Source organism: Rhinolophus ferrumequinum, assembly GCF_004115265.2.
Source record: "Rhinolophus ferrumequinum isolate MPI-CBG mRhiFer1 chromosome 5 unlocalized genomic scaffold, mRhiFer1_v1.p scaffold_110_arrow_ctg1, whole genome shotgun sequence".
In the NCBI taxonomy this organism is placed as follows: Eukaryota; Metazoa; Chordata; class Mammalia; order Chiroptera; family Rhinolophidae; genus Rhinolophus; species Rhinolophus ferrumequinum.
The window spans coordinates 10,394,560-10,412,835 of NW_022680355.1; the positions used below are offsets into that span (position 1 = coordinate 10,394,560).

The following is an 18,276-nucleotide window of genomic DNA, read 5'->3' on the forward strand; positions in this document are numbered from 1 at the left end:
ACATTCTACTTTGAGCCTCAGTTCCTTGTGTGTTGTTTCCAATTTGTTAAAAGTGAATTGAAAATGTGTGTGTGATTAACTCCCCCAAACCTCTGACCGAGAAGATGAGCATCTCCTGATAAGATGGGGGAAAATACAGGAAAAAAATAACTGTAGAAAAAAATACACTGCGAGAAGGCAGAGAATTAAACCTATTTAAAGAGCTTATGAGCAGAACAAAGTGATATAGAAGACAAAGGAAAAGCAAACTCTGCCCTTCTTGGGCTACCAGCAGGTAATGAACGTATTCTAACAGAGAGATTTTGAACATTCTTGAAAAGCTGTATCTCTTGCCTAATCATTTACACTTCAAACTCAGTATGTAAAATTTACAATTCATTGTTTCTATCCAAAACCCACATCTCTCACTGTATTTCTGTTCAGTCTGGGACCACAGTTCTCTAAGTTGTTTGTTTAACCAGAATAGGATTGTGTCTATTTGAGTCACACTGAGGTCAGACTAACACTTCATCTTATCTCCATCCCACACCATCCCTCTGGTAGAGTCTACCGATGGCTTCATGGAGAGATAGGGAAGATGGTTCCATACCCTCATTCTCTAGCAAAACATAATCAAATGACTCCTGGGCCTCTCAGTTCCATCCCTAGAGTCCTTATCTCCAAACTTTTCAATTCTAATCAGCAAAACAAAGCCCTCAAATGGCAAGTCCAACTTTCCCAAGTCTGCTTCCCAACCATTTGTTATCATTCAAACACACGCCTTAGAGTGGTGGTGGCGGTGATGGCAGTGGTGATAGTTTGTGTGCCCAAGCATGCTTATCAAGGTATTCCTTCATCAAAAATAGATCTCTAGAGGAGGCAAGATAAAGGGGAGTCTACCACTAACAACAATAAACTTCCTTTTCTGTGTCATTATACCCAAGGCAAAAATCTCAGGCATTCTCAATTCCTTTGCCTCTTTTCCACATTCAGTTAGCAAATCTGACCATCAAAAATCCTTAGTAGCTCTCAAAGTCACCTCTTTCTCTTTGTTTCTGCCATCAGATTGTGGTATTCACTACCAAATATTCTAAAATAACTTCCCATAATCAAATACATCTATACTCTTCCACCTGGTATGTGGAGCTAGTTGACCAAGTTCACCCATCTTGTAGCTTTATTTCCCATACCTCTCCAGCCATATTGAAGCATCTATTTCTGCACATACTGCTCTGTCTGATCTGACTTTCTTTCCCATCTACCTAGTGAACTCCTCTGCATCCTTATGCCTCAAACCAAACATCTCCTCTGAGAAGACTTCCCTGATGACCACCCTCTTCTCATTGTCCTTATTCAACCCCTTAACCCAGGCCTACATAGAATTATCTCCTTTCTCCTTTCTGCTCCCATAGACAACTGCCTATCCCTCTTTTGTAGCATATATCATCTCTATATGTTGCCCTTTATCCATTAATGTTCTGATAGTTTTCTTATCAATTTCAATTCATTTTTTTATGGATTAAAGTTATGAATCATATTTGACTTGTTATACCTATTTCCTCCAGGGTACTGTTTCCCTTTCCATGTTTGTTGTTTTTTGTTTGTTTGGGCTGATGTTTTTAAGGAACATACCAAATTTTTGAGTTAAATTTACCAATTATTTTCCTACATAATTGCTTTTAAATATATTTTAATCCTTGTGGTATTTATCTTGTGAATAATGTGACACAAGGATCTAATTACATATTTTCTAAAAGTTAACCAATAGTCCTAAAATTATTTACTGAACACATTTTTTTCTTCCTATATTGCATTTTATGGCTTTGTATTATATGTTAAGTTCTTATATATGTTAGCAAGTGCTTTTGGACCACTTAATCAGTTCTTTTTGTTGTTGTTTTTTGGGGCGTATTTGAGAAAGAAAAAAAAATAGCTCATAACAAAAAAGTAAAACTCACCTGGCTATTCATCAGGCTGGTAGAGCCAGCTGCAAGATGAATAGGAAACCATATTTCTTCCAAGGGCACTCTGCAGCTATAAATCCCTCACAACAGCCATCTTCTTTGAGTGACTACCGCTTTCTTACTCATTAGAAAATTTTGTTGTCCAATATCATAGACTATCAGAAAATTTGATTTTTGAAATCATATCAGTAAGAACAAAACATCCCATTCTTCATGGAGGTTCTAACTCACTTTGCTATGGAGAAGTGGTTTTGATTTATAACGCAGGTGCAGAGCTTCAAATAAGGCCTTTCTGAACACAACATTCCACATTTATCCAAAGAAACAGGACTCTAATCTCATTTCTGGGTCCAAGCCTCATGTTGACGCATTTACTACCAGCTCTGTTCTGCTTTGAGCCCATCAAAACACAACCTCATGGTTCTTCTTGTGGGCAGTCTCCACTGTTGCAATGAGTGGGTAAATTTGACTGTGGGATTAGAGGTTTTGTTCTCGATGGTCTTAGGCTGATTGGATTGGACGTACTATTATATTCATGTGTTAGGCCATACTCTTAATTGTTACAGTTTAATATGATTTTTATTTTCATGTAATCAAAAGGTTCTCAAATGTTTTGGTCATCACTTTTAAAAATCATTGAGGACACAAAAGAGCTTTTGGTTATGTGTTATATGTATTTATATTTGATATTTACCATATTAGAAATTAAAACTGAGAAATTAAAAATGTTTTTATTTTAAAATTAATTTTAAAACACTAGAAAATTCATTACACAAATAACGTTTTAAAATGAAAAAATAACTATAGATTTCAAAAGAAATCTAGGGGGACAAATGGCATTGTTTTATATTTTTGCAAATATCCTGAATGTCTGGCATAACAGAAGACACATCTGCTTGTGCATTCAGTCTGTTGTGATATCATATATGATTGTGAAAGAATCGGAGTGAAAAAAAGTCAACATTATTATGAAAACACTTTTGATCCTATGAACCCCTTGAAAGGGTTTCTGGGACCCCAGATACCCCCAGACCACAGTCTGAGAACCACTGATCTAAGCTATTCTAGCTTGTATAGTTTCTCAGGTGAATTCTAGAATCCTTTTGTCTCTTAATTTGGGAGTTAGTAATTCTGTATTTAAATTTTTTTCAATTAAAATATTTTATAAAAATTTTCTCAGTATTCCTGCTTTTTCCTTTTTCAGATCTTCCCACATTTCTCATTTTTTATTATTCTTAGTTATTTCGTGTTCTTTGATACTGTTGTGAATGAAATCCATTTTTTTCATTGTATTTTAATTGGTTATTGTTGCCATACTTCATTTTGTGTGTGGCCACTTGATTACTCTTTATTAATTCTTCTGTTAAATATTTGATATATTGATTTTTAATTTGTTTTTTTTTAAAGAAATAAGTTGAAATTTGAATCTATTTATAAAATCTTAGTATTGATATGATAGTCTCAATACTCTGAGATAGCGTATACCAGCTGATATAAACAGTATTCTGAAAAAATCCACTGTTCAATTTCTAAATTTCGTAGGTATTCTATGAGGAAGCATCTAGAATACGCTTGAACGCCTTTTTGGCATTTACTCGAATCATGTTTTTTCTTAAGACAGATAAATTGATTAGGACTAGACCTCTGGTCTCTTCTAGAATTCTTCTTATTTAGACATCATGAGTGACAGAACCATTTCGATTATTAACAGAATCAAACAACATTATGAGTGTGGTTGTCACCTTTTGAAGGGGAGGAAGACAGATCTATGCCCAAAATATCCCTTGAGGTTGTTTAGGGGAATGTGGCCAGGATGCACCCATCCAGTGAGCCCTATTTGTCGGGAGACAGAGGACAGGACTCCCACCCACTTCAGGGGACCAGGCAGTGGGTTAATAATTAGCAAGCGTCCTCCTGAAGGCAGAAGTTTCTGCCTTGACTTCAGCCTGAGTTCCAACTTCCTTAAACTGCTAAAGTGAACTGGTATTTGGGGGCTATCTCATTAGTCACTTTCCCTCTTGGGTCTAAAACCGATATTTATTTCCAGCCTCAGAGCCTGCCCGCTACGAAATGGTATCTCCGTGGCACGAGCCCCACGTAGCTTGAGAAGTTCTTGGAGGGTAGACACGGAGCATTAAAAGGAGGTGAATTTGCTCTAGGACACTGGGCCTGGCGAAGATGTCAGGGATCTGGGGGCGCTCCAAGCCGGGCGCCGTGCTCGCCTTCCCCCGGGCGCCAGACCAGGGAGGCGCGGCCTGAGCCGGGGGAAGCCCCTCGCATTCGGCGCGGATGGCGCCGCTCCTGTCGGCGCCCCCGGGGCCGCGGCGCGCCCGGGCGGGAGGCAGAATCCTCCCGAGAGCCGGACAGGTGGCCCTGGTCTCCTCCTCCTGCCAACCTGCGGCTCGCCCCTGGCAGGAGTCCCGTCCCACCCCCGGGCCGGCTGCCGCCCCCTCGGGCGCTCTGTCCCGCCCCGCCAGGGAGCGCCGGCCAACAGCGCCCCCGGACAGGAATCCGGAGGCGCACGGCTGCCGGCCCAGGTACCGGTCAGAGCCGCGCCGGGGTCCCCAGGAAGGCGGTGGGAGGGAGCCCGGCCTCCGCGGCGCGGGAGGCGCGCCGCTTCCCCGGCCCCAGGGGGCGTGGGGCGCGCGCGGGTCTCGCAGAGCCCGAGGCCACTGCGCCCGCCCCGGGCCGCCCGGGACAACTAGAGTGGGAACGTAAAGGGGACGAGAAGAAAGTGAGGGGAGAGCGCACCTCGTCTCCACCGCGTCGCACATCAGCGAGAAACTGTGGCCCGCGCCTCGCCGATTCCACCCAAGGGAACCGTCCAGGGGTAATTTCTCTAGGAGCAGGTTGGGGGAGCTGGGGTCCCTGCAACTCCAAAGACATCTGTAAAGTTTTCTTTTTAAGGAGAAAGAGCTGACAAGATCATTGTGATCGTAATTGAGGGATAGAGAAATCCTTCCAGAAAGGATGTCATTTCAACTCGCTTTCCAACAGCCCTGTTCTGTGCCCCAGGAGTTTCTATTTGTAACTTGCTATAATTTTCCTACGATAAATTTTTTTTAATTTAAGTCATAAATTGAAAACTTCTGTTATTATTAGGATGGAAATTGAACTTAAGCCTTTTGAATGGCACTAAAATAAAATAAAGATTTTTGAAAACCCTAAAAATCCTCTTGGGTTTTGTTGTTGTCTCCAGTTTTCTTGGTGATTGCATGGGTGCTCTTAATGCCTGTTAAACATGTTTATAATCCACATTGATATAGTATAACTATCACATCTTTAGAGTTTTATACAGGCACAGGAAATGAGGTGCTTTGTGTTCCCTGTTGTGTAAAAATGCTGAAACTGAGGAATAAATTATAGTCTAGCCATACTGCCTTAATATTTCTAAGTTCAACTTCTAATTACTTTCCCCAGATCCTGAATGCTTATCCCTGTAACACCATGACTTTTTTGTTGTGTGTTACAGGCCCAGATCACAGCTGCAGCCTGGACACTTACTGTCTTGATATCTGAGCATTATTATACATTACTTTCAAGCTTTGCTAAAGGTAGGTGATAAAGTTGACACGTTTTCTGGATTTGCCAGAGCCTAAGTGCCAAGTTTTGACAGATAAATGAGGGTGTGTGTTATTCATGCCATATTGATTTTTATTACATTATCAAAGATAATTGTTTTAAAATGGGAAAATTGAGATGTATTAGCTTTCAAAGATAACTTGTTCTTTATGAATATATTGATGTGATGTCTAGCATGTGAAAAATTACTCTCATTCGTCTTAGTCCTTTTTTTATTATTGTTGGGAACAAAAAATAATGGAAAGTAAAACATTTAATTTGATGATCAGCTTAGTATACCTAGTAGCAGAGATTTTGGTCACATCACATAATGGGATAGCATCATCCTGCACTTCCTTTTTCAACTGTATCTTTATGAGCCTAATTTTTTTGTGTGCAAATATTCTTTGAAAAATAACTTTTGTCTGTCAAATTAAAAATATGTGAAGATCCATTTGTTATTACTAATAGTTTGATTAAACAAATATTTGAAAGTGCAAATATACGTTAGGCTATATAAGTGTAAATTATATGAAGTTTAATGTAAAATATTTTATCATTTTAATAATTTATGCACTGTCAGTACTTGAAACTAGACATTTCCAACTTTTTTTAAAAAACAAGGATCTCCTTTTTTTTAAACAAGTTTTTTTCCTGGATTGATTAATTTGAGAGATTGTGTCTAACAAATAAACTCCCTTTCCTTGGTAATAGGGAACAAACTCAGTTATTCAGTTAGAGGGTAAATAGGAGATTTCCATTAGGCTTTCAAACTAATTCACAGAAGACCCCCTTATCACTTTGGAGATGCGTAGGGAGTCAGGAACCTCAAGTTGGGAAGTATTACTCTTTTAACTGAAATCACAGATCATTGAAAACCAAATTTCTACCATGGACTTTGACCTGGTTTGTTTCTTGACTCTACCATTTACCAGCATTATGACTTTAAAAACTCTCTCTAAGCCTCATTTTTTTTTCTGAAAATGGAGGTTACAGTAATGTCTTACTGAAAGGTTTCTTATGAGTATTAAAAAGCAATGCATGTAAAACTATAACCACAGTAGATTCCTGGCATGTAACAAATAGAAAATGCTACATACCAACTGTTAATCATTTTTCTTGATAGCTGAGGTCATTGTACCATGTGGATAGTTTTTGTTGTTGTTCTTGTTTATTAATTTTAAAAAGTTTCAATTACACTTGACATACAATATTGTATTAGTTTCAGGTATACAACATAGAAATTAGACATTTATATGACTTACCAAGTCATCACCCTGGTAAGTCTAATTTGTTGGCCATTTCTTGACAAAGAACACAAAACCTCATGTAGAAGTCATAGGCAGATTAGCATAAAGGCTGAATTTAGCTTTCATATGTATTTATTTGGGTCAGCTCAGTACTTTAATTAAATACTTTAAAATTATTTACCAATGTTTCAAAATGAGTAAATTTTACATGAATTCCCAAAGTCCTATCTTCTCCTGAAAAACAAGACGACCAGGGAAGGCAGGTCTTTGACTGCCAGCACTGAAACCCGGATGTCATCGCCCACTTTGGGTGGGACATCCACTCTCCGCTTTGTCACAGTGCTTCCATTCCCTGCTTTTATTTCATCCAGACCTGCTTCACTTGTGTATTTTACTTTCCTTGCCCCTGTAGACATTTCAGTTTGTGATTTCTGACTCAGAAATACCCTTACTAATTTGTATAACCAAATTAGTAAGGGATACAGGTAATTCTGTGGCCAAAATTATAACCCAACTTTCATCTTTAAAAAAAGGAGAGTAATCCTATATTACAATTTACAAAGCATTTCCTCCTAAAACTCATTTGATACTTATACTTGGAATTAGTTCAGATATGCATTATTACTAAATTTTACAGTTGTGGACATTGAAGCTTATAGTGTTCTGAAGACTTCAAGTTTTTTGGGTACTCACTAATGCCACTTTTTAAATATGGAGAAAATTTCTAGGAAATGGTAGCCTTTCTTTCAGTTCTAGCATTTATTTTAAGCAAGTAGTTTTATCCCTATAATTACAAAATGAAAAAATGAGTTGTAGAAAGAATACATGTGTAGAAGTACAGAAGTTGACTTTTTTCCTCCTTTTACAAAACATTTTTAAGTAAATTGAAAGGAACGAAAGATTGGCTATGGCTTTTTCAAAACAGACTGTACATATAACTTGTCAAGGTCTGTTTTAAATCATGTGTTATTGTCTGTTATTGAAAAGCTGAAAGGGGCATGTGTCCAATTCATCTAGTCTGTAATTAAACTAGACCAAAGATTTCTGTGAGTCTGTGTTTTAAAGTTCTGTGGTGATAGCCAAAACTTGTTTGGTAATTCAGCCTGTGTCTCTGGAAGACTGTTTTATATGGCAGACTCACTTTTTGTAGGCTTCTTTTAACCAGGAAGGCTTTATTTTACTACTTTCATAATCACATGAGAAGAATAATCTATATAATAAATTAAAATTGGGGGTAGTTCATTGGTGGGTGTAGTAACTGTATGTGATCCTGATGGTGTGTGACTATGGACTATGAGTGAAGTTCAAGACGAGCAGAGGATTGGGGAAAACGTAGGCAAGGACAACAGGAAGTCCTGCAGCAGAAAAGAAATTACAGTGTTCTAAGATCAATCCGAAGGTGCTGAAGTCATGATGAGTGGTGAAGAGCATAGGATGAGTTTAGGGAAGTCAGAAAGGGCCAGATCATTCCAAGTTTGGAGGACATGGTAAGAATGTGGATTTTGAAGGATTTTTATCTGGAAAATAACGTGATCTGATGATTTCTGTTTTGAGATTATTCTGGTTGCTCTGTGGAAGGAGACAAGTTCTATAGCCAACTTGCTGACATGACAGTATCTCTCTTCCATCATAGGCAGGATCTCCTTTTGAATCTAATGTAAACCTTACGTGATGCAGTTTAAGCAGCTTGACACTACTGTGGGTGTGTAAAGGGAAGGATCTTCGAATAATATTCTACAGAAAATATATGATGAATGTTTTTAAAAATGAGAATCACGATATTCAAATATTGCTTGGTTTTGAGTAAAGCCATCTGCTGCTTTCTTACTGTGTACTATATCATGGAGAAATTGAATTTTCATTGAAATAGTGATCTCTGAATATATTTTGGAAAAGTTAACAATTAAGCTGATTAACAGTTGTGTTATATTAGAAAATGTTCATTTATGCTCATGTTCATTTATGAAGTGTTTATACCTAAATTGGGTTTCTAGTCCCTTCCACTGATAAATTTGGTCATTACATCTATAGTATTGTGAGATACTTGGAGAGAGTGATTTTCTGGTAGTAATTTATGTACTCTCCTTAGAAATTATATGAGTTAAGAATTAAGTTTTAGGAATATGAAAGCCCATTAATGCAAACATTCCGAGAAAATTACTTTTCTTTTAAATTTTTCCTTCTGTTGTTATTTCTAAGAAGTTGTCCATTTAATCTCAGTTTTTACATTGATTGATATAAGATTATATCCCTTGGGGGGTGGGGGGGAGGGTGAGGGGATTGGAGGGCAGTCGGTGACCACAGGATGGCCAAGGGGTTTGAAAATTAATCTGGGGAACGTAATTTAGTGGTTACCGGAGGGTAAGGGGGTTGGGGGTGGGAGATGAGGGTAAGGGGGATCAAATATATGGTGATGGAAGGAGAACTGACTCCAGGTGGTGAACACACAATGTAATTTATAGATGATGTGATACAGAATTGCACACTTGAAATCTATGTAATTTTACTAACAATTGTCACCCCAATAAATTTAATTTAAAAAAAAAAAGATTATATCCTTTAATGATCATTTTAGTTTCGGCTATAATTTATAAGTCTCTTCATGCTTAACGTTGCTCATCTTTAACTTCTCTGCTTTTTTCTTGATCAATCTTGACAGGAGTTTGTCTATTTTAAAAAATTATCATTAAAAAACTATTATATTTATCAATTCTCTTAATCTGTCTTATATTTTATAATGTCTTCTTTTTAAATTTTAGTGTTGCATGTCCTATTTCAGTGAAAACTAGCATTGGAATTTTAATAGAGATTGCATTGAATCTGTAGATTGCTTTGGGTAGTATCTTTTTCTACACTCTTCGGTTTTATTCTGTAATTAGATAATTTTGAGCCTTTCTAATATAAAATTGGAGGCTACATGTTTTCCTCTATATACTGCTTTAACTGCATCCCACACATTTTGATAAATAGTATTATCATTATTGATTTCTAAATTGAGGTATAATTAACATACATTTAGGTGTACAACATAATGATTTGATATTTGTATGTATTGTGAAATGATCATCACAGTAAGTCTAATTCACATCCATCAGCATACATAGTTATAGAATTTCTATTCCTTGTGATGAGAACTTTTAAGATCTACTCTCTTCGCAACTTTCAAATATGCAATACAGTATTATTAACTATAGTTGCCATGCTATACATTACATCCCCATGATTTATTTATTTGATAACTGGAAGTTTGTATCTCTTTTGACTCCCTTCACCCATTTTACACCCCCTCCCCCGCCGTTGTCCTTAATCTGTTCTGTGTATCTATGAGCTTGTTTTTTTTTGTTTTGTTTTAGATTCTACATAAAAGTGAGATCATGTGGCATTTGTCTTTTTCTGTCTGACATATTTCATTTAGCATAATGCCCTCAAGATTCATCCATGTTGTCACAGGTAGCAAGATTTTATTCTTTTTCATGGTCAAATAATATTCTATTATATGTATATGTCTATATATTTTTAATATCTATATCTATATCTTACATTTTCTTTATCCATTCATCCTTTGATGAACACTTGGATTTTTTTCCATATCTTGGCTATTGTAAATAATGCTGCAATGAACATGGGGGTACATATATCTATTTGAGTTAGTGATTTTATTTTCTTTGAATAAATACCCAGAAATGGAAATGTTGGATCTTAAGGTAGTTCAATTTTTAATGTTTTGAGAAACCTCCATATTGTTTTCTGTAGTGGCTGCACCAATATACATTCCCACCAATAGAGCACAAAGGTTCCCTTTTCTCCACATCTCTCCAACACTTGTTATTTCTTATCTTCTGGATAATAACCATTCTAATAGGTGTGAGGTGATATCTCACTGTGGTTTTGATTTGCATCATCACCCTGATGATTAGTGATGTTGAGCATTTTTTCATGTATTCATTGACCATCTGTATGTTTTCTTTGGAAAAGTGTCTATTCAGAACTCCTGCCCATTTTTTAATCAAATTGTTTGAAGTTTGTTTCTTTGTTTGTTGCTATTGAATTGTGTGAGTTCTTTATATATTTTTTATATTAACCCCTTATCAGATATATGATTTTGCAAATATTGTCACCCACTCAGCAGGTTGCCTTTTCTTTCTATTGGTGGTTTCCTTTGCTGTGCAGAAGGTTTTTAGTTTGATGTAGTCCTCTTGTTTACTTTTCTTTTGTTGCATATGTTTTTGGTGTCATAACCAAAAATTCTTTGTCAAGACCAATGTCAAGGGGCTTACTAACTATGTTTTCTTCTAGAAGTTTTATGGTTTCAAGTCTTATATTCAAGTCTTTAATACATTTTGAATTACTTTTTATGTATTATGTAAAAGTTGTCCAATTTCATACCTTTGCCTGTGGCTGTCCAGTTTGCCCAACACCATTTATTGAAGAGCCTGTCCTTTTCTCATGGTATTTTCTTGGCTCCTTTGTTGTAATTCAATTGACCATATATGTGTGGGTTTACTTCTGGGCTCTATTCTGCTTCATTGATCTGTGTGCCTGTTTTTAAGCCAATACCACACTGTTTTGATTATTATAGCTTTGTAATATAATTGAAATAAGGGAATGTGAGGCCTCTAGGTTTATTCTTCTTTCTCAAGGTTGTTTTGGTTTATTTGGGGTCTTTTGTGGTTCCATACAAATTTTAGGGTTGTTTATTCTATTTCTGTGAAGACGGGCATTGGAATATTATAGGGATTGCATTAAATCTGTAGATTGCTTTGGGTAGAATGGAACAATATTAGTTCTTTCAATCCATGAGCATAGAATATCTTTCCATTTATTTGTGTCTTCTTCAATTTCTTTTATCAATGTCTTATAGTTTTCAGTGTATAGGTCTTTCACCTTTTTTGTTAAATTTATTTCTAGGTATTTTTTATACAATTGTATATGTGATTATTTTCTTAATTTGTCTTTTTGATAGTTTGTTATTAGTGAATAGAAATGCAACAGATTTCTGTATATTGATTGTGTATCCTGCAACTTTACTGAATTCATTTATTAGTTTTAATAGTTTTTGGTGGACTCTTTAGGGTTTTCTCATGTAATATTATGTCATTTGCAACTAGTGACAGTTTTACTTCTTCCTTTGCAATTCAGATACATTTAATGTCTCTTTCTTGACTAATTGCTGTGTCTAGGAATTCTAGTATTGTGCTGAATAAAAGTGGTGAGAGTGGGTATCCCTGTCTTCCTGATTTTTGAGGAAAAACTCAGCTTTTCACTGTTGAGTATGGTATTAGATGTAGAATTATAATAATATGGGCTTTATTATGTTTTTATGTTTCCTCTGTACCCATTTTGTTGAGAGCTTTTATCATAAATGGATGTTTAATTTTGTCAAATGTGTTTTCTGTATCTATTGAGATAATCAGATAATTTTTATTTTTCCTTTGTTAGTGTGGTATATCACATTGATTGATTTGTAGATGTTGAAATTATTATTTTTTAAGTTTATTTTTAAATTGTTGTTATGATTTCTCTTTGACTCTTAAATTGTTTAATAGTTCCTTTTAAAGTATCTCACTGTACAAGTTTTCAAAATTTAGAAATCAACAACTAAAAGATAAATTTTTAAAAACTTATACACTGGGATACTTATCATTGTCCTTGGTGTTCTATAGTTTCATTGTGGTGTATCTAACTGAATTTCTTTTTATTTACCGTACTTGAACGTTCTAAATTTGTGTGTTCACACCTTTCACCTATTTGGGAAAATTCCCAGCAATATTGAATTGCTTTTTCTCTATTCTCTTCTTCTCAAACTCTGATTAGATGTCTGTTAGACTGAATCAGTCAGGAAAATAGAGTTAATGTCAGGTAATTCAACAGCGGGGATTTAATACGGTGCTATGGTCTAAAGAATTGTGTCTCCCCTCCAAATTCCTATGTTGAAATCCTAATTTTCAGTGATAGCGTTGGAAGGTGGGGCCTTTGAAAAGTGCTTAGGTCATGAGGACTCTACCCTTATAAAAGTGATTAGATCCTAAGGATTAGTACCCATATTAAAGAGACCTCAGAGAGCTGGCTTATCCCTTCCATCAAGTGAAATTACAGTAAAAAGATGGTTGTCTAGAAAGTGGGCCCTCCCCAAATATCAAATCTGCCAGCACCATGATCTTGGATTTCTCAGCCTCTATAACTATGAGAAATAAATGTTTGTTGTTTACAAGCCACCCAGCTTATGATATTTTTGTTATAGCAGCCCAAAGAGACTAAAACATATGGGGAATAAGTTACAAATATTTTAGGATATCTGAAAGCCAAACAGGATAGTGGGACAATCTAAAAGTTAGAAATACAAAAAACAAAACAAAACAAAAAACAAAAAACCATTATTCCTTCTTGGGCTGTAGGAATACAGTAAGGAGATAATCTTACCGGAACCCAGAAGCTGAGACTATCTAGAACCAGGGCAGGCCCTGCCCTATAGGAACAGGGAACGTGGAAGATATATAGCTACTGATGGACGCACCACAAAACCCAGAGAAAGCAGAGAAGACACATCCTGGTCTCTCCTTCCTCCTACCATCCAGTCTCCTACTGGGACTCTCCTTCACAGAATCTAGCAGGGCAGGAAGCCAGTGAACAAGGAGTGTGGGAAACACAGTTTTGAAATATCAGCCTTTGAGATTCAGGATCAGATTCATGGATCTGAAAGCAAGCAGATCATTCCAATCTTCTTTCTATGTCTTTCAACTTGGCTTTCAGATTTTTTTGACTTTGTGTTCCTGTCCTGCTTTCTGAGTAATATTTTTATTATGGCAAAATATACATTACATACAATTTACCATTTTAACCATTATTAAATGTGCAGTTTAGTGGCATTAAGTACATACACATTGTTGTACAATGAATACTGTCATCCATCTCCAGAACTTTATCTTCCCAAATTGAAACTACTCATTTAGCAATTATTCCCTTTCCTCTTTCAACCATGATTCTACTTTCTGACTCTGAATTTGACTATTGTAGGTACTACCGGTATATATAAAGTGGAATCATACAGTGCCTGCCCTTTTGTGATTGACTTACTTACTTAGCATAATTTCTTCTAGACTCATCCATGTTGTAGTATCTTAGAATTTTCTTCCCTTTTAAGACTGAATAATATTCCATTATACGTATATATATTTTTTCTCTTTAACTTTATTTTTATTTTTTATTAAATGTATTGAGGTGACATTGGTTAATAAAAATATATAGGTTTCAAGCGTACACTTCTGTAATACATCATCTGTATCTTGCATTGTGTGTTCACCACCTAAAGTCAAATCTTCCGTAATCATATATTCAACCCCCTTTACCCTTTTCTACCTCACCCCTTCCCCTCTGGTAACTGCTAAACTGTTCTCTGTGCCTATGAGTTTTTATTTGTTTGTTTTGTTGGGTTTGTTGCTTTCAGTTTTATATAACACATATGAATGAAGTCATATGGTTCTCAACTTTTTCTGACTTATTTCACTTAGCATTATGTTCTCAAGATCCATCCATGTCATCGCAAATTTTCATCTTTTCTTATGGCTGAGAAATATTCCATTGTGTATATGTACCACCTCTTCTTTATTCAATCATCTATCGAAGGACACTTCTTGACCACCATGAATAATGCTGCAGTAAACAGAGGGGTACATATATCATTATGGATAAATGTTTTCAAAATTTGGGGGTAGATACCCAGAAGAGGAATTGCTGGGTCATATGGTAATTCTATTCTTAATTTTTTAAGGAACCATTTGTTTATCCATTCATCCATTGATGGATATGTTGGGTTCTTCCATATTTAAGCTATTGTGAATAATACTGATATGAACATCAATGTGAAAATACCTCTTGAGACCCTGCTTTCAGTTCTTTTGGATATATACCCAGAAGTAAAATTGCTGGATCATATGGTAATTCTATGGGGGTCTTTTTTGTTTGTTTGTTTGTTTGTTTTGAGGATCTGCTGTCCCAGTTTTCACAGCAGCTGTCCTATATAAAAAATTTCCTATTTCTGCAAAAGATCTCATTGGGATTTTGATAGGGATTACATTGAATGTATAGACCACTTTGCGTGGTTTTAACAGCTTAACAATATCAACTTTTACAATACATGGGATGTCTTCAATTTATTTGTGTCTTTTTAAATTGTAATATGCTGTTGAATTCAGTGTCCTGGTATTTTTTGAGGATTTTTATATCAATGTTTATAAGGATATTCGTCTACTGTTTTCTTTTCTTGCAGTGTCTTTTTCTGGCCTCATAGAATTAGTTAGCAAGTGTTCCCTTCTCTTAAATATTTTGGAAGAGTTTGAGAAGTATTGGTGTTAATTTTTCTTTAAATGTTTGGTAGCCTCACCAGTGAAACGATCTGTCCTGTGCTTCTTTTATTGTTGTTGAGAGGTTTTTGATTATTGATTCAATTTCCTTACGAGATATAGATTTATTTGGATTTTTTTATTTCTATATGATTCAGTCTTGTTAGGTTGTGTGTTTCTAGGAATTTGTCCATTTCATCTAGCTTATTCATTATGTTGCCAAACAGTTGTTCATAGTATTTTTTATAATCATTTTTATTTCTGCCTAATCACTGGTAATGCCCCTTCTTTCATTTCTGGGTTTAGTTATTTGTGTCTTCTCCCTTTTTTCCTTAGTCAGCCTACCAAAGGTTTCTCAATTTTGTTTATCTCTTTGAAGAACCAACTATTGGTTTTGTTGATTTTTTTTCTATTATTTCTCTGTTCTGTATTTTATTTATCTCTGCTCTAATCTTTATTATACATTTTCTTTTACTACCTTCAGATATAATTTGTTCTTCTCATTCTAATTCTAGTTAAGGTGTGAAGGTAGATCGTTGATTTGAGATTTTTCTTCTTTTTTAACGTATGTTTTACAGTTATAAATTTGCCTCTGAGCACTGCCTTTGCTGCATCTCATAAGTGTTGCTATGTTGCATTTTCATTTTCATTTGTTTTAAGATATTTTCTAATTTTCCTTATAATTTCTTATAGGCTCATTTGTTGTTTATTCCTTCTGCTGTTGATTTTTAGTTTCATTCCATTTTTATTGGAAATGAAACTTTATAAGTTTTCAGTCTTTTAAAATTTATTTAGACTTGTTCTGTGGCCTAATATGTGGCCTATCCTGGAAAATGTTTCGTGTAATGTTGAGAAAAATTGTGTATTCTGCTGCTATTGGGTGGAGTGTTCTGTGTATGTCTATTAGATCAATTTGCTCTACAGTGTTGTTTAAGTCCTATATTTCCTTATTGATCTCTGTCTCATTGTTCTATCCATTATTGAAGGTGGGGTATTGAAGTCTCCTACTATTGTCAGGAGACTGTCTGTTTCTCCCTTCAATTCTGTCAATGTTGGGATTCATCTTTTTGGAGCTCTGATGTTTTGTGCATGTATTTATAATTGTTATATTGTCTTGGTGAATTGATCCTTTTATCATTATACAATGTCTAGCATCCTTTCATTTCAACCTGAAGGATTCTCTTTAGCACTTCTTGTAAGACAAATCTAGTGGTAATGAACTCCCTCAACTTTTGTTTATTTGGGAATGTATTAATTTCTCCCTCGTTTTTGAAGGATAGTTTTGCCAGATACAAAATTTCAGGTGACAGTTTTTTTTCCTGCATATTAAATATATTATCATACTGCCTTCTGGCTTACATGTTTCTGCTGAGAAATCTTATTGAAGATCTCTTGTAAATGACAAGTCGCTTTTCTTGTTACTTTCAAGGTTTCTTCTTTGTCTTTGTCTTTTGACAGCTTTCTTCTTCTTCTAGGACTCTTATAATGCTTATGTTGGTCGTCTTTATGGTATCCCCAAATTGCCTTAGGCTCCATTTACTTTTCTTCATTCTTCTTTTTGCTCCTCAATCTGGATAATTTTAAATGATTTGTCTTCAATTTCATTGATTTTCTTCTACCAAGCTAAATCTGCTTTTGAGCCCCTCTAGGGAATTTCTCAATTCAGTTATTTTATTTTTTATATCCAGAATTTCTGTTTGGTTCTTGTTTATAATTTCTATCTCTTTGTAGATTCCCTCAATTGTTCCTCTATCTCTATTCTCTGAAAGGAAATGTATACATAAGATGGCATTATTTCTTAAATATTTGATAGAATTCATTGGTAAAATCGTCTGAAAATTTTTTGTTTATTGTTATATTCATTTATATCCAATATTCAACAAATACTTATAGAGTTCCTCTTTTGTGCCAGTCTTTGGGATATATCAGTGAACAAGCTGGATAAAAATTTCAGTCCTCATGGAGTTTACATTCTAGTAGCATAGAAAAATAATAAAATATAATAAACAGGAAGTGATGTGGTAATAAGTAACAAGTGCTATGAAAATAGAGCAGGTTAAGGGTGACCAGGAGTTGGGAAGCAGGACAGGGTGGAGGGCAGAATGAAATTTTAAATAGGAGGGTCAGGATAGGACTTACTAAGAAGGTGATGGCTGATGTAAGACTTGAAGGAAGTGAGGAATTAGGTCATGTGGGTATCTGGCAGAGGGAAGAGACAGCCCAATGGGAGATACACATCCCCTGCTGTGTTTTAGAATGAACTTTAAGGCAGTTTGGTTATTTTATTAAAGAACAATTAAGTGCAGGTTGACAAAAGTAGTCAACATAATTGTTGAGATGAATGTTAAGATCCTGAAGTAAGATACTTTTTTCATTCTATTGTCTTTTTTCTGTCATAAAAAAAAACAAACAACAAAAATAATAAATCAATTAAAAATATGATTCTTCATTTTTTAAATGTAGCTTTGTAAGTACCTTTGAGAATTATGGTAAATACATATATCAAAATACAGTAAATATATGTCAGAAATAATTTTTTAGCGTACATGATTATATACGAACTCAATTATGTGTTTTAGTTTTATGAGCTTGAGAACTATTTTTTGTTCTGTGAGTGTTAAAGGGCTAGAAAAAAATATGAGTATTTATTACCATGTAGAATGCAGTTTAATTTAGTCATTAAATAATTAGTTTTTTTTATTAACTATGACAGTTTATTTTTAAAGAATAAACATCTGTGTAGTGGAGAAAGTATAGTTTAGGAGTCAGGGGACTTGCTTCTGTTTTAATGCTTGAAATTCTTTAATGTTTGATTTTGAGGAAGTCATTTTAGGTTTCATTTTACCTAGTTGATGGGAGGTTTGTTTGTTTTTAATGGGATTTGACCAGGTATACCCTTTCTAAAATGCCTATGCTTTTGTCATTCTTTGATTATTGTTTTATAATATAACTGCACTGCCATATTGGTGTGATTGAGAACTGTTAAGGTGGAAATTGTATTTTAAACAAACTCCTGCTCATGGTTAATGTCCAACTGTAATATTGCTTATATTCTGTATCTTTTCATGATCATTTCAGAATTAATTGTGTCTTCAGCTGGACTACCATAGAACTGTATGCATATTTCTAATATCTATTACTTGTCATATGATTAGTAAATATTAGTTTCATATTTACTTATCT

At 35.2% G+C, this 18,276-nt stretch overlaps 1 protein-coding gene across 2 annotated transcripts in view; it reads left to right on the top strand.

Moving 5' to 3' along the window:
• The first annotated feature begins 4,664 nt into the window (after positions 1-4,664).
• Positions 4,665-18,276, top strand: part of MYO3A (myosin IIIA) — a 219,961-nt gene continuing 206,349 nt past the window's right edge. For both annotated transcript variants that reach the window (XR_004422433.1, XM_033100700.1), the window contains exons 1-2: positions 4,665-4,792; positions 5,416-5,497. The gene's annotated coding sequence lies outside the window, so the exon portion shown is untranslated. The remainder of the gene's footprint in view (positions 4,793-5,415; positions 5,498-18,276) is intronic.